We start from the raw sequence: 23800 nt of genomic DNA, 5'->3' as shown, positions 1-23800 counted from the left end.
GCGGGGTTTGTAGTCCTTCCCCCTCCTTTACTTGAGGATTTGACGGAAGCTCTTGATGATGAGTGCCATCTCCTCATTGTCGAGCTTTGAGGCGTTGATGGGGAGCCTACTTGATGTAGACTCTTCTTTCTTTTCTTCCGTAGCTTTGAATGCGACGGGTTGCACCTCAGGTGTGGAGGTGGCGCCTTGTTCCAAGTTGACAATTTGTTTGGAGCCTTTGATCATAAGTTCAAAGCTCACAAACTTCCCTATTACCTCCTCGAGAGACATTAGCTTATATCTAGGATCACCATGTATTAGTTGAACTTGAGTAGGATTACGAATTACGAGTGATCTAAGAATAATCTTGACCATTTCATGGTCATCCCATTTTGTGCTCTCGAGGTTGCGCACTTGATTCACCATGGTCTTTAGCCGGTTGTACATGGCTTGCGGCTCTTCCCCATGGTTGAGGATGAATCGACCGAGCTCTCCCTCGATCGTTTCCCTTTTGGTGATCTTGGTCACCTCGTCCCCTTCGTGTGCGGTCTTGAGGACGTCCCAAATTTTTTTGGCGATCTCTAACCCATGAACTTTGTTATACTCCTCTCGACTTAAAGAGGCGAGGAGTATAGTAGTTGCTTGCGAGTTAAAGTGTCGTATTTGGGCGACTTCGTCCGAGTCATAGTCTTTATCCCCCACCTGTGATACCTGCGCTCCATACTCAACAACATCCCATATGCTTTCGTGGAGTAAGGTTAGATGACCTTTCATTTTAACAGTCCACATAGAATAATCTTCACCATCAAAAACTGGTGGTTTGCCTAATGGAACGGAAAGTAAAGGAGCGTGTTTAGAAATGCGGGGATAGCATAGGGGGATCTTACTAAACTTCTTGTGCTCATGGCGCTTAGAAGTGACGGACGCGGCGTCGGAGCCGGATGTGGAGGGCGACGAAGAATCGGTCTCGTAGTAGACCACTTTCTTCATCTTCTTCTTCTTGTCGACACTCTGATGCGACTTGACGCGGGGAGGTGATTCCTCCCTTCCTTTGGCGCCAAACTCCCTTGATGGAGCCTTCCCGTGGTTTGTGCCCATTTCAATCTCCCTCTTGGCGGATCCTCCCGGCAGCACTTCGAGTGGTTAGACTCTAATGAAGTACCGGGCTCTGATACCAATTGAAAGTCGCCTAGAGGGGGGTGGATAGGCGGAAACTGAAATTTACAACTTTAAACACACTATAAGCTGGGGTTAGCGTTAAAATAAAATCTGAGACCGGAAGAGAGGGGAAAACAAACCAACCAAGAAAATAAAGCGGATGACACTGTCCGGTGTGCCAGCCACGTCATCCAACCATTAGGGTTCTGACACAGTCGACGTTAGAGCGCTGACTTCTGGTGGCACCGGATAGTCTGGTGCCGCACCGGATAGGCACTGTTCCTTGTATGGTGCGCCTCTGACCTTTGCTCTGACTTCTGCCGCGAACTGTAGCGCTGTCAGGGGTACTGTGCAGTCGACCGTTGCGCCGAAGAGCTGTTGCTCCGCTGGTGCACCGGACAGTCCGGTGGCACACCAGACAGTCCGGTGAATTATAGCGGAGCGACGCTGGAGAAACCCGAAGGTGGCTAGTTCAGAGTTGTACGGTCTTGGTGCACCAGACACTGTCCGGTGGCACATCAGACAGTCCGGTGCGCCAGACCAGGGCACACTTGGGTTTGTTTGCTCCTTCCTTTTTGAACCCTAACTTTGATCTTTTTATTGGTTTGTGATGAACCTTTATGCACCTGTATAATATATAATCTAGAGCAAACTAGTTAGTCCAATTATTTGTGTTGGTCATTCAACCACCAAAATTATTTATAGGAAAAGGTTAAACCCTATTTCCCTTTCAATCTGCCAGGCCTTTATCGTCGTAACGCCTCACTATGAAGGAAGATCGATCTGGAGGACCTAAGCGAAGGCTACTGCGATGCTTGAAGTGATCCGAACTTTGTGGCTTGGTGAAGGTCGCCGAGCCTTTTTCTCGGAAGCTAGGTGCCGCCCTGCTCAGCAATACCCCACCTAGGGGAGTCAAGGTGGACCCGTGCCTTCATGGCGGCTGTGGGAAGAGAAGGGGACCCTCCTTTCTCCTAGCGCCTCATCCAACTCCTCGTTAACACTTGTGATTACTAGCGCCTCGATAATGCTTTTCTCTTTAAATAAACCTGAAGCTAAAAACTGTTTGCCATTTGAACGACGTTTATTAATGATAGGATGCACGCGACACTCATCGCCCCTTGGCTACGATGAGCCTTCCTTGTTGTTGTTCCATGCTTAGCTCTAAGAAATACTTCTGAAGGTATGCTTTATTCATCACTGCCTAAAGGGTTTACAATGCCTACTGCGGGCCCTTGCTAAAGGTGTTATGTCTTACAACCCCTTCGACTCCTACCATGCATGGCGCCCACTGTGCTGGTATCGCCAATGGGGCCACAACTGTTGGGCGGTCTTACTTCTCCTCGCCGCCAGGGGGTTCTTCCCCACTGCTCCCAGAGGAAACCAGATACGAGTCTGAGTCCATGCAAATTTCTTCGATGACGGGGTCCCCACTGTCATCGGCCATTCCCACGAACTCCAAGTGGTCAGAGTTGGGGAGATGGTTGTGGGCCACTAGCGCGGCGATCACCGTCGAGGCGAGGCGCAGTAGAGGCTCGAAGGCGCCAGAGCCGCTAATAAATTCGCCATAGTTGGGTGACATCTTCGCGTCGTATGACGCAGAGAGCTCAGCGTAGGACGCGAAGAAAGCCGACAGATCATCATACGAGGGGTTTGGTCCCATGTGAATCATGATATGTTGCCTTATCTCGTTATCCTCGGAAGGCGGGGTTGACCTAGGCCCCTCACGCCACTCGCGTGGGGCGAGGTTGGGGGCGCCGAGGGCCTCAGAGACGGTGTGGGGGGCCTCGGGCGGAGTAGGGCGGGCGAACGCTCCAGGGGGTACATTCGATGCGGAGGCCGCTGTCGTCCCTCGTGGTCATACCGAGATTCCTCAGCGAAGGGGGTCGGGCTTCTGGGCCCCTGACCGCTTCACCATCGTCATGGGGGGGGAAGCTGAGGCTCCAAAAATGGATCGTCGTTCCGGGAGGTCAATTGGCATCGTGGCTAGCCATCCAGAGCTTGGATTACTTTGTTGCGAAACACACAAGTCCCCTACCCGGCACGCTAACTGTCGATGTTTCGAACCTTGCTCCGACAAGTAAATTTGTTGTGCACGTTCTGGGCTCCAAAGGGTGTGTGTGGTGGACACATGATTTATACTGGTTTGGGCCGAACATCCCTACTTCCAGTCATCGACCGTGCTACCAGCACCATTGATCATCAAAACTCGTAGGAGGGGTTACAAGCAAATGAGAAACAGAGGATAGGCTCCCAAGTCTCTTATTGGGGTGGAAGTGGAGCTAAAGTCTACAAATTGGAGTCCTACCTAAGTCTTGGATTGGCGGTGGGGCTCCAGCCTTTGGGTCCTCATCGATGCTCCTCCTTTTGTTCATTAGCACGTTCGGTGTCCGTCCTTCTGGGTGCGTTTCTGAAAGAACTCAACTCCCTTGCCTTAGGGCCAACCCCTCCCTTTTATAGGCGGAGAGAGGCGTCGACCAACAGTGGCTTCCCTAGGAAGGAACCATAAGGCAAGGGTAAAGCCAAGCGTTCTACCTGAGGTAAGGCCACATGCTCTCATGGGTCCTGGGGTTGCCTGACTGGCTCGTATTATTTATGGCGGATGGTGTGACGGAACCTCCCAAGTAATTAGGCCCACCTACAGTTGTCCTTGTCTAACAGACATCAGACACCCTGTAGATGTTCCTAAGTCACTTGACAAGTTCGGTAGCTTTCCTTACCTTACTAGGAACGATTCACCCGTCTTGCAGACATTACAGAACATCGGAGATAAAGAAATGCGGAAGCGATTACATAACTTACATTTATTTAAAAAGTAAGCTCAAGTTGTTTTATTACAGACCAGAACTATAAGCGAGTGCAGGGTAGTAATATTATACATACCAAGGGAGGCACAAACTCCCCCCGATAAGTTTTAAGCAAAAGATTTCTATGTGGAGGACCAAGTCCTCCCGCACTTCAGCCTTGTTTCTCCTCCTTAGGAACCACCTTGGTACAGAAGCAACAGAAATCTGCTACTTCCTCACCTAAAAACAACGAAGGGATAAACCCTGAGTATGGAATTACTCAGCAAGTCTTACCCGACTAAAGAAAAGACTCTCAAGGGTATGCTGGTTATATGGGAGTCAAGGTAAGGCTTTTCAATAATCAAAGACTCTGTTTTGCAGAAATGCTTACTAAAGTGGATCCTTAAAAACTCCAATTTTATTTGTCAAGTTAAGTACAATTACCTGCAACTAGAGTTCTTTCTACCCTAGTTCAATCACTGGTCCTGCACTAGCCAATTTCTTAACAAAAACCCATCATCTTTAGTGGAATGCTACGTGTAGGGCAGTGACCAAGTCTTCATAACCGCGAAGGTACGGCGATCCGAATCGATTATACTCAGCTGAGGATCTCCAATCACACGACATATGTAGCACTTAACCCTTGCATATGTTAACCCGCCACCGGGGTTCTTAAGACCAGATCAGGTTCACGCAAACCGAGAGCACAGATACACCACCGTCCAGCCTCTTGCCACAGAGGGTACACGCTACTCTCGCCACCGCTCCACGCCCATTTCGTGTTATCTTATTCTGGCCTTAGTCGGCCCGAGGCAAGGCTTACCCATGACGAGGCATGTGACCAGTTAAAGGGTCCTCGATCATCAAGCCTACATCGAGACGGTCCTTAATCGACTCAGACGGAGACACTACACCGAGACTCTCTTCTCGTGCAAGTCACCCGCCCGGTCTCAGCTTAATCTTTTAACCCAAAAACTTGGTACCTGGTAGAGGTACATCTTTTCCGATGTTGAATCCATCATGGCCATGATGGATTCACCATCAAGTTTTATTTTCGAAAACAACCCTCCCACTTTGCCAAACATCTTTTGTAAAACAAATCCTTTTGTTTTTCTAGAGCAATACTAAGCATAGTAAAACCTTTTTGTAAAAACAGGGTTTCAAGGAAGGTAATCAAGTTCAAGGAAGGTAATGCAAGAATTGTTTTATCAAGCAACTCCTATCACCTAATGCAGCAAGCAAGTGAGAAAGATTTTAAAAACATCAAGGGAGGTGGCAAATGCACCGGGGCTTGCCTTCATTCACAGGTGAGTCTGGCTCGGATCCACAAATATCAAAGTAGAAGCAGTTGCCTGCCTGAGAATCCGAGGGTGGTGGTGTCCTTTCTTCGGTGACTTCCACTTCTTCTTCGCGTTCTAACATAACCATATATATATATATATATATATATAAGAATGAATGCCATGTAATGCGCATGAGAGTGCGAAGATAATAAAGATTTATTATCTAAGTCTTGAATACAACTTTCCTTCACGGAACTCCAAGAACTTAGGGTTTCCGGGGTCGGTAAAGGAGTTCACAGGGCAGGGGGGTGTTTTGGGTTCTAGCTATCAAACATGGTCCAAATCAATTCAAACTCTACCCAAGGCTTCTAAATATTGTTTTAAGTTCCCATAAAAAGTTTGGGCATTTTTGGACTTACCAATTATTTTCTAAAAATCCATAACTAATACTTTTAACTACTTAAAATGCCTTAAAATTCCTTATTTAACCTAAAAATCACAAAACTATTTTTATTAAATTCTAGGGAAAATAACAAGCCTAGGAAAATTGGTTTCACAATTTTACCATTTTTCTACATTTTTTATAATTGTTTTGACTCGGGAGGAAAAAGAAAAAGAAGACCCGTGAATAGTACTGGGCCAGAAGTAGCCCATACGGCCCAATCCTTAGAGAAAACGAGGCGCGCCCGCGCCCGCGCTGGCATCTATGCAGAAAAGACCTCGGGTTCTCGGCTATCTGGAGATAAGTTCCTTTATTGTTTCGCCGTGTCGCTGACAGATTACAAAATAGCCCTCCGGTTTCTATCCCTTCGCACGGTGAAGTCCTCGACGACGGCAGCGCGCGGAGGAGCTCCGGCGAGCTAGCAGGCCGGTCGATTGGGGAAAGGACTGACGCCCTTCTTCGGTCGAAACCGAATTCACGCCCCAACCATTGATTCCCCTAAGTTAATTGCACAAATGGTGAACTAATGTGGTCTGGCCACGGTGAGCGCGCGGATGAACCAAAGATCCATGCGTTCCCGACGGTCAGTGGACCCCTAGTCTAATTGGACGGGTCAGCAAGCATCGTAGACATGTGAGAATGCTTAAACGAGGGAGAGGGAGGGTTGGACTGACCGGAGTACGGCTGGCCGCGGTGAGGTTGGGCTTCGGGTGGCGGAGAACAGATTTGGGGCGAACGTGAAATTGGAGAGCTGTAGAGAGTAATCGGAGCTGCGCGTGGGTTCTCTGGACGCACAATTACCTAGCGGCACTGGCCGAGGCTCCAATTTATAGATCCCAGAGGCGGCGGCCGTGAATTTTGAGCAAGACGCGCGGCGGCCGGAGGTGGAAGAAAGCACTGGCGCATGTAAATCCGTGGCTAACGGCGTGGCAATCTCCCCGGCGACAATGGGACAGCCTTAAGGTGTCACGGCGGTGCGGTGGAAAGGCTAAGCCACGCGGCGCATGGCCGGGAGGCGGTGGTCACCGGCGAGTTAATCCGCTTCGGCTGCCGGGCAAGGGGGGGAAGTACGATGGGAGTCATTGGAGTGGAGTCCAGCTCACCGGCGGCGAGGATTTTTACCGGGCGGGACTTATCTGATGGCCACGGCGCACGAATCACAGCGACCGGCAATCAACGGCGACGGGCCACCGGCGACGAGCAAAAAGGGGGTTTTCAGGATCTTCTGCAGTTAACCGGTACTGTACCATCAGAGCCCCCCATTCAGTTGCTTGACAGAGCAAGTTTAAGCCACTTTTTCTCTGATTTTCAAATGGCAACACATCCAGTGACCTATAGCAAAGTTGTAGAGCTATATACCATCTACAATTCGACTATAGGGACCGAGCTCATTTGATCACTAAATCAAGGTGGAATTCATACTCAAAGTTCATCCCATCACAATGTTAATCTGAATTTCAGACTTCAGGCAGTCTGACAGTCCAACTTCAGGCTCAATTATCTCTAGTTTTTCCTTAACAACAATGCTCACACCTTTAAGCAAAGTTGTTCTCCTATGATTAGGCTATAATTTTGATGAGGTGACCTAGGGCAAAAACTCTATAGTTTGAAAGTTACAAGGCTCCAAAGTTGAGCCAATATCACTGAAATCAGACTTAGGCATTTGAGAAAGAGTGTGGCTCTTTTGCACATAAGTCCAAATCTCAGGGTTTAACTTGCAAACTCACATATTTGTGACCCAAATGACTTAAGATACTTATTTAACTTGGTTTCTGCACTTTAGTCCAAAAGTGGACTAATTTTGCACATAGGCCCCTAGGGTTTAGTTTTAGGGTTTTCCAGGGTTCCAATTAGGGTTTTTAGTATCCCAGGGGTATAAATGTGATTCAACTTTATTTTTGGGGTTATTTTATAACTATTTCCCTAAAGTCTTTAGGTTTTCTCAACTTGGGTTAGGTCTTACCCCTTTAATCCCTATTTATGGTTAAGTTTCCTATCCAGGGTTCTATTTGCAAAACACTTAAACAATACAACTTGTTTGAAATTTTTGCCTAGTGAATGCACTCTAGGTGTATCAAACATATGCAATGCCAATGCTTATGATGCCATGCTCAAGTTTTAGTTACAGTAACACCAGCGGTGTTACATCCTTCCCCCCATAAAAGAATCTCGTCCCGAGATTAAAAGTCGTAGGGTAAGTAATGGAAAAGGAAACACGGCATACTTTTATTTCCTTATTTTTGGTACAAGGCAGGGGTGATGTGGGGGTCACTTCTTTATTACAACAGCTATACAGGCTTTACAATTTACAAGAGGCTAAAAAGCCTGGGAAATTCTTATCTAAAAAGTCTTGAGTTTCCCATGTAGCCTCATCTTCGGAATGCTGGTTCCACTATATCTTATAAAACTTGAGAGTTTTTCTCCGGGTAACCCTGTCCTTTTGATCCAAGACTCGAATAGGGTGCTCAGAGTATGTCAAGTCCGGTCCAAGGACAACATCTGTCACTTCAACGGTTCGATCAGGAACCCGAAGACACTTCTTCAATTGTGACACGTGGAACACATTATGCACAGCAGACAATGTTTCGGGTAGTTGGAGTCGGTATGCCACGGGCCCATATCTTTCCAAAATAAGAAAAGGACCAATATATCGTGGTGCAAGCTTCCCTTTAACCCCGAAACGTGATACTCCCTTCATTGGTGAGACCTTCAGGTAGACATAGTCTTCTTCCAGGAAATATAAGGGCATTCGCTGTTTGTCTGCATAACTCTTCTGACGAGCTTGTGCTTTCTTCATATTATGAATAATTTTCTGAACCTTATCCTCGGCCTCTTTCACCATATCAGGCCTAAAGAAGCACCTTTCCCCAGGTTCAGACCAATTTAGCGGAGTACGACATCGTCGTCCATATAAAGCTTCGAAGGGTGCCATCTTGATACTTTCTTGATAGCTATTATTATATGAAAACTCCACCAAAGGCAAACATTCATCCCATTTCTGTGAGAAGTCCAGAACACATGCCCGCAGCATATCTTCAAGTATTTGGTTCACTCTCTCAGTTTGTCCACTGGTTTGAGGATGATAGGCCGAACTGTGGAGCAGTTTAGTACCCAAGGATTTATGAAGTTCTTCCTAGAATTTGGATACAAATTGTGGTCCACGATCCGACACTATAGTCTTTGGAACACCATGCAAACTGAGAATACGGGCGATGTACAACTCCGCATAGGTAATGACGGGATATTTTACTTTGACAGGGAGGAAGTGGGCGATCTTGGTAAGTCGATCAATGATAACCCAAATAGAGTCATACCCTTTTGCGGTCCTGGGCAATCCCACAATGGAGTCCATACTTATGTCTTCCCATTTCCATGTTGGTATTGGTAGTGACTGCAATGGACCGGCAGCTTTCAAATGTATGGCTTTGACACGTCTGCAGGTGTCACATCTCGCCACATAGCATGCAATTTCGATCTTCATCTTTGTCCACCAGTAATGTTGTTTCAAGTCTTGGTACATCTTAGTGCTTCCGGGATGAATAGAATAGCGGCTAAGATGTGCTTCATCAAGAATCTGCTGGCGGAGCTCTTCATTCTTTGGCACTACTATGCGGTTATTAAACCATACAATGCCTTGTTCATCTTCTTTGAAGCATTTGGCTTTTCCAGCCCTTAACTTCTCACGAATGTGTTTCATGCCCTCATTATCCTTTTGGGCATCAATTATCCTTTGCAAGAGGACTGACTCAAGCTTTAGCTGATTCAAAGTTCCTTGTTGGACCATTCCCAGGTTTAGCTTCTCCATCTCTTGACATAAAGTGTTGTCAGAGGTCTTCATTGTAAGACAATGACAGGAAACCTTACGGCTTAGTGCATCTGCCACAACATTGGCTTTGCCTGGGTGATAATGGATTTCCAGTTCATAGTCCTTAATAAGCTCAAGCCATCGTCTCTGCCTCATATTTAATTCTGACTGGGTGAAGATGTACTTAAAACTCTTATGATCTGTATAGATATGACAGACATTTCCCAGCAGATAGTGACGCCAAATTTTCAGGGCATGAACAACAGCAGCTAGCTCCAGATCATGAGTTGGGTAATGCTCCTCATGTCGGCGTAACTGCCGTGAAGCATACGCAATTACTCGGCCCTCTTGCATTAATACACAGCCGAGTCCACTGCCAGATGCATCACAATATACATCGAAAGGCTTGGTGATGTCCGGTTGAGCCAATACCGGAGCAGTGGTTAGTAATGTCTTCAATTGTTTAAAGGCTTCATCACACTTTGAAGACCAATTGAACTTAACATCATTCTTCAATAAACTTGTGATTGGCTTCACAAGCTTAGAAAAGTCTGGTATAAATCTGTGATAATATCCAGCCAGTCCAAGGAAACTTCGGACCTGATGAACAGTGGTCGGGGGTTTCCACTCCAAAATGTCCTTGACTTTGCTGGGGTCTACCGCAATCCCTCTGGCAGATAGAACATGTCCTAGAAATTGAATTTCCTCCAGCCAAAACGCGCATTTGCTGAACTTGGCATATAACTGATGTTCCCTCAGGCGCGTTAATACGATCCGTAAATGTTGGACGTGCTCCTCTTCATTCTTGGAATATATCAAAATGTCATCAATGAAGACCACCACAAACTTGTCTAGCTCGGGAATGAACACCGAGTTCATCAAATATGTGAAGTGGGCCGGAGCATTCGTTAACACGAAACACATTACCAGATATTCAAACAACCCATATCGCGTAGTGAACGCGGTCTTTGGTATATCTTCGGGCCGAATACGGATCTGGTGATAGCCCGATCGGAGATCAATCTTTGAAAATACCCTAGCTCCAGTCAATTGATCAAATAGAATGTCAATCCTTGGAAGAGGGTACTTATTTTTGATGGTGACCTCATTCAGGGGCCGATAATCCACACACATTCGTAAGGTTTGATCCTTCTTTTTGACGAATATGGCTGGACAACCCCATGGCGATGAGCTTGGCCGGATAAATCCTTTCTCCAGGAGATCTTGTAATTGAATCTTCAATTCTGCCAGCTCGTTAGGAGGCATACGGTACGATCTTCGAGAAATGGGAGCCGTACCGGGCTTCAACTCTATTACAAACTCTACCTCCCGCTCAGGTGGCAATCCAGGCAAATCCTCGGGAAAGACATCAGGAAACTTGCATACTACCGGAATATCCTTGATTTCTGGTACCATGACTTCATAAACTCTGCCAGTGGTTTTGTTTGGAATAGGGATGGACAAAAGAATTTCTTCTTGATTATGACTCAACCTGATGGTTCTTTGATCAGTATTGAGTGTTGCTTTATGCTTGGCCAACCAATTCATACCCAAAATAACATCTATGTCTTGGCCTTTCAGGACGATCATATTGGTAGGAAAGTCCCGTCCGGCTAATGATACGGGCACTTGATAGGCCACTTCTCTAGTAAAGATTTGTCCCCCATGTGAGTGTATTTTAAATCCCTCTTTTGATTCATGGCATGCAATGTGATGTTGCTCCACAAATTTCTTGCTAATGAACGTATGCGAAGCACCAGAATCAAAAAGAATAATTGCAGGGTGACTGGCCACGAGAAACGTACCCATCATCACCGGTTCTCCTTCCGGTGTAGTGGCCACTTGAGTATAGTATACACGTCCCGTCTTCTTGAAATTTTTTCCCTTAACATTTCCCTTGCTTTGAGAGGAATTCCCCGATCCTTGCTGATTATTTGCTTGATTCTGCTTGGGATATGGGCAATCCTTGATGAAATGTCCAGACTTGCCACAATTAAAACATCCGGTTGAAGAGCTAGGCAAGGCAGGGAATCGAGTGCCTGGGGCACTCGGCTGACTTAGAGCAGTGGAGGCTTTATTGGGACGAATAATTATCGGCTGCTTGAAAGGGAAAGTTGGTGCACGTGGAGGAGTCTGGTTAGAAGGCCGGAGAATAAATCGTTGCCTTTTTGCCTGGCCCTGATTAGACTTCTCACCACCAAATCCCTTGTTCTTCCCGGAACCTGCATATTTTGCTTCAACAGATAGGGTTGTGCTGACAGCCTTTCTATAAGTCAAGTCAATACAAGCAGCCATTTTTCTCTGTAGCCGATCATTTAATCCTCTCATGAAGCAATTTCTCTTTTTTAGATCAGTGTTCACCTGATCAATTGCATATTGTGATAGATGATTAAACTTGTTGAGATACTGATTGACAGTATCTCCTCCTTGTTTTAGCTTCATGAACTCTTCTTGCTTCATATGCAGAACGCCTTCGGGTATATAATGCTCGCGGAAGGCTACTTTGAATTCTTCCCAGGTTACTTGATGATTGGCCGGCTGAACGGCCACAAAATTACCCCACCAAGTGCTGGCAGGGCCGCGTAGTTGTTGCGCTGCGAATAAAGGCTTTTGTGTCTCTGAACATCGCAGAAGACCAAATTTCTGCTCAATAACCCGTATCCATTCATCGGCTTCCAGTGGATCTTCAGCTTTCACAAATAGTGGTGGACGGGTTTCCGAGAAATCCAGATAAGTAGTTTCGCGGGGGCCTTGTTGATAGCCCCGCCCACCAGGCTGCTGGAACTGTTGGCCCGCCATTTCTCTTAGAAAGCGGGTATTGTCAGCAGTTGCGTTCACTAAGGCAGCAATTGCATCAGCCAATGTCGGAGGAACAGGAGGTGGATTAGGTGTGGATTCCCCTCCCCGGGAAGTACCAGCTCCGTCCTGAGCTCGAGTCTTGGAAGGCATCTGTGGCAACAACATTTGAAAACAATATGATATGCCAAAGAAAAAGCCATTCCATTTTACATTACCAAAAGTAATGTTACAAACTCAAGACTCTTACAACAGGGTACAATACCTAGTATACAATAGCATTACCTATTATACACCAGTACAACCTACAATACACTACTCTACTTCTACTTCTATTACACCATTAGTCCTGCTTCCCATTACTCTTGGAGGCCTCATCGTCAGGTGTGGGAGTCCATACGTCAACCAGCCTCATGGAAGGAGGGGGTTCAAAAAGGTCTAACTCCCCACCCAGCGCGTGTCCCGCAACGTGGGAGGGTTCGGCTTCTGCCTCAGCAGGGTGCGCAGGTGCACTAGGGTGTAATTGCGAATACAGTACATGGACTTCCTCATGTAACGTATTGCAATAGACCTGCAGGTCGTCGACAGTTGAGCTAAGTTCCTTAATTCGGGCCTGAGCCCTTGCTTCCTTAGCACATGCCAACAAACGGGACAGTACTGCCCAGTCGAGTGCTAAGTCCCGATCAGCAAGCTGATCCCGCAGGTGACGGATGTCCCTTCTTAGTTCATTTATTCTATCTCCGTCCGCGACCCAAGCATTGGTCCTGTGTTGCAGCTCCGCTTGAAGTCGGCTTACTCGTGCTTCAAGATCTCCTATTGGGTCATTACTCCCGCTGCTACTGTTCTCATGTCGAGGGGCTAGTTGATGCCGGGGCACACCGATTGGTCCAGTTGACTTGCGCGCCGTTAGCCTTGTGCGTGGCGGCATCTTTCTAAGGGGGAAAACTTTATTAGTATAATTCTTAGCATGATGCATGTGTAAGTACAGAATCAACCTTAATCGATTCAACCTTCTATACATTGCACTCTTCCTATCTGGTCTTTAAGATAAACTCTTCAGAATACTTAGGTAAGAAGAGAAAAGAGTTTTTAGGCAAGACTTTTTAGAAAATCCTTTTGAAGATGCCTCATAATATCTGCAAAGAAGGGCTACGCTCCGATACCAGCTGTGACGGAACCTCCCAAGTAATTAGGCCCACCTACAGTTGTCCTTGTCTAACAGACATCAGACACCCTGTAGATGTTCCTAAGTCACTTGACAAGTTCGGTATCTTTCCTTACCTTACCAGGAACGATTCACCCGTCTTGCAGACATTACAGAACATCGGAGATAAAGAAATGCGGAAGCGATTACATAACTTACATTTATTTAAAAAGTAAGCTCAAGTTGTTTTATTACAGACCAGAACTATAAGCGAGTGTAGGGTAGTAATATTATACATACCAAGGGAGGCACAAACTCCTCCCGATAAGTTTTAAGCAAAAGATTTCTATGTGGAGGACCAAGTCCTCCCGCACTTCAGTCTTGTTTCTCCTCCTTAGGAACCACCTTGGTACAGAAGCAACAGAAATCTGCTACTTCCTCACCTAAAAACAACGAAGGGATAAACCCTGAGTATGGAATTACTCAGCAAGTCTTACCCGACTAAAGAAAAGACTCTCAAGGGTATGCTGGTTATATGGGAGTCAAGGTAAGGCTTTTCAATAATCAAAGACTCTGTTTTGCAGAAATGCTTACTAAAGTGGATCCTTAAAAACTCCAATTTTATTTGTCAAGTTAAGTACAATTACCTGCAACTAGAGTTCTTTCTACCCTAGTTCAATCACTGGTCCTGCACTAGCCAATTTCTTAACAAAAACCCATCATCTTTAGTGGAATGCTACGTGTAGGGCAGTGACCAAGTCTTCATAACCGCGAAGGTACGGCGATCCGAATCGATTATACTCAGCTGAGGATCTCCAATCACACGACATATGTAGCACTTAACCCTTGCATATGTTAACCCGCCACCGGGGTTCTTAAGACCAGATCAGGTTCACGCAAACCGAGAGCACAGATACACCACCGTCCAGCCTCTTGCCACAGAGGGTACACGCTACTCTCGCCACCGCTCCACGCCCATTTCGTGTTATCTTATTCTGGCCTTAGTCGGCCCGAGGCAAGGCTTACCCATGACGAGGCATGTGACCAGTTAAAGGGTCCTCGATCATCAAGCCTACATCGAGACGGTCCTTAATCGACTCAGACGGAGACACTACACCGAGACTCTCTTCTCGTGCAAGTCACCCGCCCGGTCTTAGCTTAATCTTTTAACCCAAAAACTTGGTACCTGGTAGAGGTACATCTTTTCCGATGTTGAATCCATCATGGCCATGATGGATTCACCATCAAGTTTTATTTTCGAAAACAACCCTCCCACTTTGCCAAACATCTTTTGTAAAACAAATCCTTTTGTTTTTCTAGAGCAATACTAAGCATAGTAAAACCTTTTTGTAAAAACAGGGTTTCAAGGAAGGTAATCAAGTTCAAGGAAGGTAATGCAAGAATTGTTTTATCAAGCAACTCTTATCACCTAATGCAGCAAGCAAGTGAGAAAGATTTTAAAAACATCAAGGGAGGTGGCAAATGCACCGGGGCTTGCCTTCGTTCACAGGTGAGTCTGGCTCGGATCCACAAATATCAAAGTAGAAGCAGTTGCCTGCCTGAGAATCCGAGGGTGGTGGTGTCCTTTCTTCGGTGACTTCCACTTCTTCTTCACGTTCTAACATAACCATATATATATAAGAATGAATGCCATGTAATGCGCATGAGAGTGCGAAGATAATAAAGATTTATTATCTAAGTCTTGAATACAACTTTCCTTCACGGAACTCCAAGAACTTAGGGTTTCCGGGGTCGGTAAAGGAGTTCACAGGGCAGGGGGGTGTTTTGGGTTCTAGTTATCAAACATGGTCCAAATCAATTCAAACTCTACCCAAGGCTTCTAAATATTGTTTTAAGTTCCCATAAAAAGTTTGGCATTTTTGGACTTACCAATTATTTTCTAAAAATCCATAACTAATACTTTTAACTACTTAAAATGCCTTAAAATTCCTTATTTAACCTAAAAATCACAAAACTATTTTTATTAAATTCTAGAGAAAATAACAAGCCTAGGAAAATTGGTTTCACAATTTTACCATTTTTCTACATTTTTTTATAATTGTTTTGACTCGGGAGGAAAAAGAAAAAGAAGACCCGTGAATAGTACTGGGCCAGAAGTAGCCCATACGACCCAATCCTCAGAGAAAACGGGGCGCGCCCGCGCCCGCGCTGGCATCTATGCAGAAAAGACCTCGGGTTCTCGGCTATCTGGAGATAAGTTCCTTTACTGTTTCGCCGTGTCGCTGACAGATTACAAAATAGCCCTCCAGTTTCTATTCCTTCGCACGGTGAAGTCCTCGACGACGGCAGCGTGCAGAGGAGCTCCGGCGAGCTAGCAGGCCGGTCGATTGGGGAAAGGACTGACGCCCTTCTTCGGTCGAAACCGAATTCACGCCCCAACCATTGATTCCCCTAAGTTAATTGCACAAATGGTGAACTAATGTGGTCTGGCCACGGTGAGCGCGCGGATGAACCAAAGATCCATGTGTTCCCGACGGTCAGTGGACCCCTAGTCTAATTGGACGGGTCAGCAAGCATCGTAGACATGTGAGAATGCTTAAACGAGGGAGAGGGAGGGTTGGACTGACCGGAGTACGGCTGGTCGCGGTGAGGTTGGGCTTCGGGTGGCGGAGAACAGATTTGGGGGCGAACGTGAAGTTGGAGAGCTGTAGAGAGTAATCGGAGCTGCGCGTGGGTTCTCTGGACGCACAATTACCTAGCGGCACTGGCCGAGGCTCCAATTTATAGATCCCAGAGGCGGCGGCCATGAATTTTGAGCAAGACGCGCGGCGGCCGGAGGTGGAAGAAAGCACTGGCGCATGTAAATCCGTGGCTAACGGCGTGGCAATCTCCCCGGCGACGATGGGACAGCCTTAAGGTGTCACGGCGGTGCGGTGGAAAGGCTAAGCCACGCGGCGCATGGCCGGGAGGCGGTGGTCACCGGCGAGTTAATCCGCTTCGGCTGCCAGGCAAGGGGGGGAAGTACGACGGGAGTCATCGGAGTGGAGTCCAGCTCACCGGCGGCGAGGATTTTTACCGGGCGGGACTTATCCGATGGCCACGGCGCATGAATCACAGCGACCGGCAATCAACGGCGACGGGCCACCGGCGACGAGCAAAAAGGGGGTTTTCAGGATCTTCTGCAGTTAACCGGTACTGTACCATCAGAGCCCCCCATTCAGTTGCCTGACAGAGCAAGTTTAAGCCACTTTTTCTCTGATTTTCAAATGGCAACACATCCAGTGACCTATAGCAAAGTTGTAGAGCTATATACCATCTACAATTCGACTATAGGGACCAAGCTCATTTGATCACTAAATCAAGGTGGAATTCATACTCAAAGTTCATTCCATCACACTGTTAATCTGAATTTCAGACTTCAGGCAGTCTGACAGTCCAACTTCAGGCTCAATTATCTCCAGTTTTTCCTTAACAACAATGCTCACACCTTTAAGCAAAGTTGTTCTCCTATGATTAGGCTATAATTTTGATGTGGTGACCTAGGGCAAAAACTCTATAGTTTGAAAGTTACAAGGCTCCAAAGTTGAGCCAATATCACTGAAATCAGACTTAGGCATTTGAGAAAGAGTGTGGCTCTTTTGCACATAAGTCCAAATCTCAGGGTTTAACTTGCAAACTCACATATTTGTGACCCAAATGACTTAAGATACTTATTTAACTTGGTTTTTGCACTTTAGTCCAAAAGTGGACTAATTTTGCACATAGGCCCCTAGGGTTTAGTTTTAGGGTTTTCCAGGGTTCCAATTAGGGTTTTTAGTATCCCAGGGGTATAAATGTGATTCAACTTTATTTTTGGGGATATTTTATAACTATTTCCCTAAAGTCTTTAGGTTTTCTCAACTTGGGTTAGGTCTTACCCCTTTAATCCCTATTTAGGGTTAAGTTTCCTATCCAGGGTTCTATTTGCAAAACACTTAAACAATACAACTTGTTTGAAATTTTTGCCTAGTGAATGCACTCTAGGTGTATCAAACATATGCAATGCCAATGCTTATGATGCCATGCTCAAGTTTTAGTTACAGTAACACCAGGGGTGTTACAGACGGCGTGGGCAGTGTGGGTCCTAGGCGCCATCATTCGGGCTACGCTGACCCCGGCCTTCGTAACCTGGGGCTCGGTGAGGCTCATCGTGTTGCGCCCTACCAGCGTCTGTGCACTTAGGCCTAGTCCCGATAGGTCATGAGTGTGCCACAGCTCGAGGGCTCGCGAGCCATAAATGTGTCACAATCCGAGTGGTTCGTAGGTCATGAGTGTTATGCGGTCTGAGGGGTTCGTAGGTCATGAGTGGGAAGCGGACTGGCGCCTCTGTCGTGGCTCATCATCAGGCGTAGTTGATGTGGTCGGACATTTATGATGGGTTGGTCTCTGGCCGGGCGTGGGATCCACTCAAGTGGTTTCCCTTCGACATGCCCCCTGTCCTGTTCTGGCACGCCCGACCCTGGGCTCGGTGCCGTAGGGTTCGACCGTGTAACGATACCATCCAATTTATAAGAACATAAGTACCACAAACATCTACTTCCATAGTGTTTAAACATACTTGAGCCCATATAAACCTGGTACACCGCTGAGCATCCTGAAGGACCTCGGTAAATCGATTCACAACCAAGATCGTGGATTAAGTAAATACACAATCACATACCAGAGTTTTTGGCAGCAGAAATATTATTACAATAAGTTTACAATATGGAGATGAGAGTAAGTACAAAACTTGATTTGAAGAAATATAACTTTGTACAATATAGATGCAACCATAGTTTTGAAATACATGCTAGCTCAGTGACAATTCTCCAGAAACAGAAGGGATGAGAACTACATAGAAGGCCAAGCCCAACGGAACTTATCCACCATCATCAGTAGGCCTAGATCTTCACCTGCAACATGGTGGGATAAACCCTGAGTACTCGAATGTACTCAACTAGACTTACCCGTCCAAAACCAGGAAATAAGAAAGTAAAAGACACCAAGGATCATGCAAGGCTTTTATCTTGAGCTAGCTCTTTCTTTTGGAAGAGTACATTAATTAATGCAGTTATTAGCATTTTAAGTGGCATAATGATAATTAATCATCTTTTAGCATTTCATCATTATTACCTATTCTGCTGCACATCTTGGTTAGCACGTGATTGACTAAATGTCGTTTGCCAATTTGCTATGTCTAGTATAGCTTTAGTGATTACTCAAATTCAGCAAGTATGTTATTAATAGATAAGTAAGAGTAACCCAGCCTTTAATTATAAGTATTCATGTAATCATCATTAATCAATATCAATATAACCATCCTCATGGTTCTCAAGGTGTAGTTCTTACTACGATGAGATAACTCAAGTTAAGTGCTTACTATCTAGGAGCGATGGCGATTCGAATCGATTACTAACCAATTGGCAGGGTATTCCTAACACAAACCATACCCACAGCACTTCGTGGGATACGGTCACCACCATACTCATTCCAGTAGCAGCCTCACTGCACATCGTGGTTTCCACAGAGGCCACCATACCCAGGGATCGCCCGACTACCAAAGGGTTAGGGCGTACCATCCACCATGGGTCATCTCGTCATGCCCCCGTCATTCCTCAACCACACCAGTACGTGAGCCGCGAGGTCGAATCCAGCTAGAATTGTACTCTAGATTTGCGACCGGAACGAGTTATCCGACCAGCTAAGTGTATTGGCATAAATTCAACATGACTTGAGGGACCACAACGGTACAGTCCTTAACCGACACAGACGGGTATAAGTAGACACAAGACCTCCATGCCTTATGTTTCCTTATCTACATCTCGTCTGGTCTCATATTAACTTTATATTATCCATTGATATTTCTCGATGACTTTACCCAAATCAAGCATAAGGTAAGCACAAGTACCTTGCAGGTGATAGGAAATCACCTGACTTCTAACGTCTTAGCAGACCTAAGCATTTAAGCGTACTTAAATTACCCAGGTGACAAGGGTAGGGATAAACAAAGGTATTCAAGGGTAAATGCAACAATTGTTTTCAAAGAACTCCTACAACGTAATGCAACAATCATAGGCAGGTAGGTGAATAAAAATAATTATTGCAAATCATGAGACTTAGATGTTGGGGCTTGCCTGGAATCCAACGCTAGGTTAGTGTTTGGTTAGATAACATCCGCTTGATGAACGTCCACTTGAACAGTCATCTTCTTCGGGCTTGTCTCCAACACCACATCCTTCACGTCCACGTGTTTCGCATCTAGCGTACCTATTGAGATGCATGATGCATATGTATAACTAAAAGTGACACAAGACCATATGGTGCCACATGACAGTGAAGTAAGCACTTAAACAACAACACATCACAACATTCATATGCAAGCACTAGCTATTTATATGACATAGGGCATGTGAACCTAATCTCTACTACTCTTAAGAAGAAAGTGTAGGCGTCCACACCTTCTGTCCTTCGATAGCACACCGCCGCCCGACGCCCCCGGTCTCGTGTTGCCCCCTCCTCCAGCCCCCGCCCGCCGCGTGGCCCCCCATCCTCCCCACGACGCCGCGTAGCGCAGCTTGTTCACCCCATCACCCACACCTCGATGTCACATCGGATTTGTTAGGATTTGGGGTTTTTGCGATTGACTTTGAATTTCGCCGCCGCTGCTCGTGCAGGAGGCCTTGAGCTCCCAGTGCTCCTCTCCTCAACCACCCTAGGTAAGTGGTTCCCCTCCGTGCTTCTGAAGGCCGCGTGCTCCTCAATCCAGCTCGTATCTCCCTATTCGAGTGGTGTTCCGGTGCGCTGCTTGGATGGCGATGGGAACGCAGGCGCTGATGCTGAACATGCGGTGGAAGGTGTTCCGAGGCGACAGCACCTGCCGGCGGGACCTCATGTTCAGCGTCTTGAAGCCATCGTGATCCAGCTACGAAGGCCCACCAAGGTCATCGCCTTCCTCGCCAGCAACGACGCCGAGCAGGCCTGCGACTTCAGGATCACTAGCAGCTACCACGACGGTGCCTGCGCCGTCTCCCTCGGTGACTCCGACACCGTCATCGCCAAGACAAGTGCGCTCTCGGCTCTCCCTCCTACCCACTCATTCTTGGACTGACACGGATTATTAGTTCGGTTGGCGTTGCAGATCGACCGGTGGTTCAGCATGGAGAGCACGCTGCTGGGGAAGAACTCGTATAGCGTCACCGTCAACCCAGGGATCGACTATGCCTTCGTCGTCGTGCTCGTCGTCATCCTCGATGAGATGCATTACCAGCGATGACACGCACGCTTCAGTTTTGGTTCCAAGCCGCGCGCCTTCCCTTCTGCTGTTGCGTGGAATCAACGCTCGCCCGTTCTCGAATGTGCTCGTTCTACAGAAGTATAGTTTTACAAGTAATATAATTTTCCAAATGTGCATACATTGTCAACAATTTTATGTGAGTGAAGTTTATGAGTTTAACTGTTTGTTCTAAAATTACCTTTTTCTTGTATCAAATTACATAGGAGAATTCAAGATTAATGTTGAGTGCAACCATGCTACTCTATCTAGACACTGGTAAGGTCTTCTTTTGCCTGCCTAACTTCAGTTGTATAATAGCTTAAAGAACTGCATGTTAAACTTGCAGTTGTCACCATGAACTAGAAAATGCATGGATTAATAGGCTGCTTGTAAATATTGATGCAAACACTGTGGATGATATGTAGAATATGCAGACTGTTTCTGCTACACAAACTCCAGAGGTTAGTAGATCTATTATGTTGCTTGTAAAATTTTTCATTCATGATTTCTATAAATTGAGCTTCTTATGCATTAACATGTCACCTTTTTTACTGATAGGATTTGTTTACATGGTTTTAGCATCTGGTGGTAAAGTTGTTTATCATTTTCATACCTACAATCCGAATCACCTTATTGTGCATGTGTATTTGTTGCTACCACAACATTGACTGTGCCAAGATTTCATTCCCTGTGTATTTAAGTGTCTTATTGGAATGCTTTTGATATTTGACTGTTGTAGTATCTTTGCTACCATGTGTGCCAGTTTTTCAAGTTGAAACTTCGTCGTGCTAACAATTTATTTGCGATATTTTGTTTACTGCTGCCTGCACTCCCTCTGTTCCAAATCAGAAGACATTTATTACATCAGATAGGTACACTATGAAAAGAATCTGATGATACTTATTTGTATCATAAATTTTATTATTTTATTATTTAAATTTGGTCAAAACTAAGATGATTTGACTCTCTAAAAAATTGGAATAACTTATACAAAAGAGGGAGACAACTAAGGAAATAGGAGTGTGCCTTCTATTTTGTTCATCTTCATCCTTCAACAACTTAGTACATTAGTTTATATTGTTTTTTGGTGATTAGCAGTTTAGCTCTCTTGATGTGTTGTTGACTGATATTTTATGATGCCATGTTCCAAAGGCCCCCTGCTGACTGGTCATTTTCCTTCTCTATCACATGTATGATAATTTTTTCACTTGTTATTATAATTTTTTAATCAATAAGAGAAAGATCCTGATGGGATACAGTGATCATACATGCACTCAACATATCATGATCTTCTTTTATTACAAATTAAAGCATGTCACCATCTTCCATTTCAGGACTGAACCAAGATTGTGAGCACATTGTGTTGCTAAGACAATTCTGCCATACAACGTTCGTCCACCCTCCATTTGTAGATTTGTCTGCATCTGCTCTTTGCGGATCGTCGACTCATTGTTCTTGTCGTATGTGTTCGAACAGTTTCTTTCAGATGTCAAGAGGTGGATCTTGTTTTTGTAGTGAGTTGGTGATCTGGAGACGATCGAGTGTAGAGTGTTGAAGGCACATCTCCAATATTCCTACACAAAAACATAATGCACATCAACTAACAGAAGTGCAATACCCTCTCATGTGAGTCTATTCATATATTTATTTTTTTGGCTGATTCGTTTAAACCTCACTGTGTACAGGGCAGAATCATAGTCCCTGCATCGCTGGCTTGCCATGTTTTTCTCTCTTTTGCCACCTTCTAGGTCAACTATTGCTATTGCTTTCAGTCCAGATGGAAAAACACTTGTGAAATTAATTGACTGTCACATAGGGAAATGTTTGAAGGTTTTGAGTGGACATCACAATATACAAACTGAACTGAAAGACATCTATTTTTTCAGTTATCAGCCTCATCAAACTGAATTGAAAGACAACAAACTAAACTGAAAGTCAACAAACATGCCAGGTTGTATTGCAAAAGAATATGGTACTTATGCACCTAAGGAGAAAGGGAAGAAGCATACTTTTTTGGCTCTGGTATGTGTAGCTCCCATTTTAGATTTTACCAAGTATCAAATGTACACTTCTTATTGTTTGATGACTAACATCATGCAGAGGTATTAATTTTAAAAAATGACGCTGAACCTTAAAACATATTCATACCATTCTTTTTACATCATGCATAGGTACGGTATTAATTCCATGGATCGATGAGTTAAATGGCTATTTTAAGCTAAAGCTTGTTTTCCTTTACAACAGGGGTTTTTATCTAAAAGAATATCTTTGGAGTGGTTCTTTTACATTCTATGAAACCATCCTTTTTATTTGATGCCACGTGTCAGACGTCATATTTAAATGTGCATACACAAATATACTAATTGTTTTAGTTGACCTAGAGTTTATCTAAAAGACTCTGATAGGCTGAATGTATGAGTTGTTTCTTGCTGTAAATATGGATTGGTAATGAAAAGAGAAATTAGGTTTGCTTTGTAGTATTACAAAAATATATGAATCCTTGAGAAGAGTTCTTTCTGGAATTGATAAAATGAATTGGAATGTGGAACTGTGGATTGATCAATCTATCAAACCTATTCTACAATTGTAGCCTGCAAATAGTAAATATGTACCTCAGTGTGTTCTTAAGTCTTAACTTAATATCCTAATTCTTGGCAGGCTTCATGTGTTGTATCTTTCTATAAATATGAACAAAGAATAAGGTTGATGGAATTTAGTTGATTATTAAATGATTTGTAAGTGCTCAAAATGGATGACATTCACTAGCAAGAGATTAGTAAGAAACTAGCAGGATACATTCCTTAATTTTTTATTTACAGCTTTAACTTGGAAACATGATGGTGGCCTTATTGCTGATACAACTATATATTTACAGAAACATAGTGTGATGGATAACATATTATATTTTATATGGTTTATACAATGTCCTATATTATAGCAGGACGCATGGGTTGCGTCCTGCTATAAATATGGACAAACAATGAAGTTCATTGCTGGAGACAACCTGACAAGTGAAGTTCTCCCAACACGCCCTACTCTGACATGACAGGTAGGTGAGACTGAGTTTATCAGTTACCGCTGTAGGTTTAACTTAATTGCAGAGCAGCATTGTATAATCGATTAACCGTGTTTGTAACATATTTCTTCTCTCATCTCTG

General features: G+C 45.0%; 1 pseudogene; it reads left to right on the top strand.

Moving 5' to 3' along the window:
* Window positions 1-20184: 20184 nt before the first annotated feature.
* Window positions 20185-20720, top strand: LOC109939688 (protein LURP-one-related 15-like; annotated as a pseudogene).
* Window positions 20721-23800: the final 3080 nt, after the last annotated feature.

Source organism: Zea mays, chromosome 5 (assembly GCF_902167145.1).
Source record: "Zea mays cultivar B73 chromosome 5, Zm-B73-REFERENCE-NAM-5.0, whole genome shotgun sequence".
In the NCBI taxonomy this organism is placed as follows: domain Eukaryota; kingdom Viridiplantae; phylum Streptophyta; class Magnoliopsida; order Poales; family Poaceae; genus Zea; species Zea mays.
Note: the sequence above shows the minus strand (reverse complement) of the source record. Positions and strands in the feature narration are given on the sequence as shown.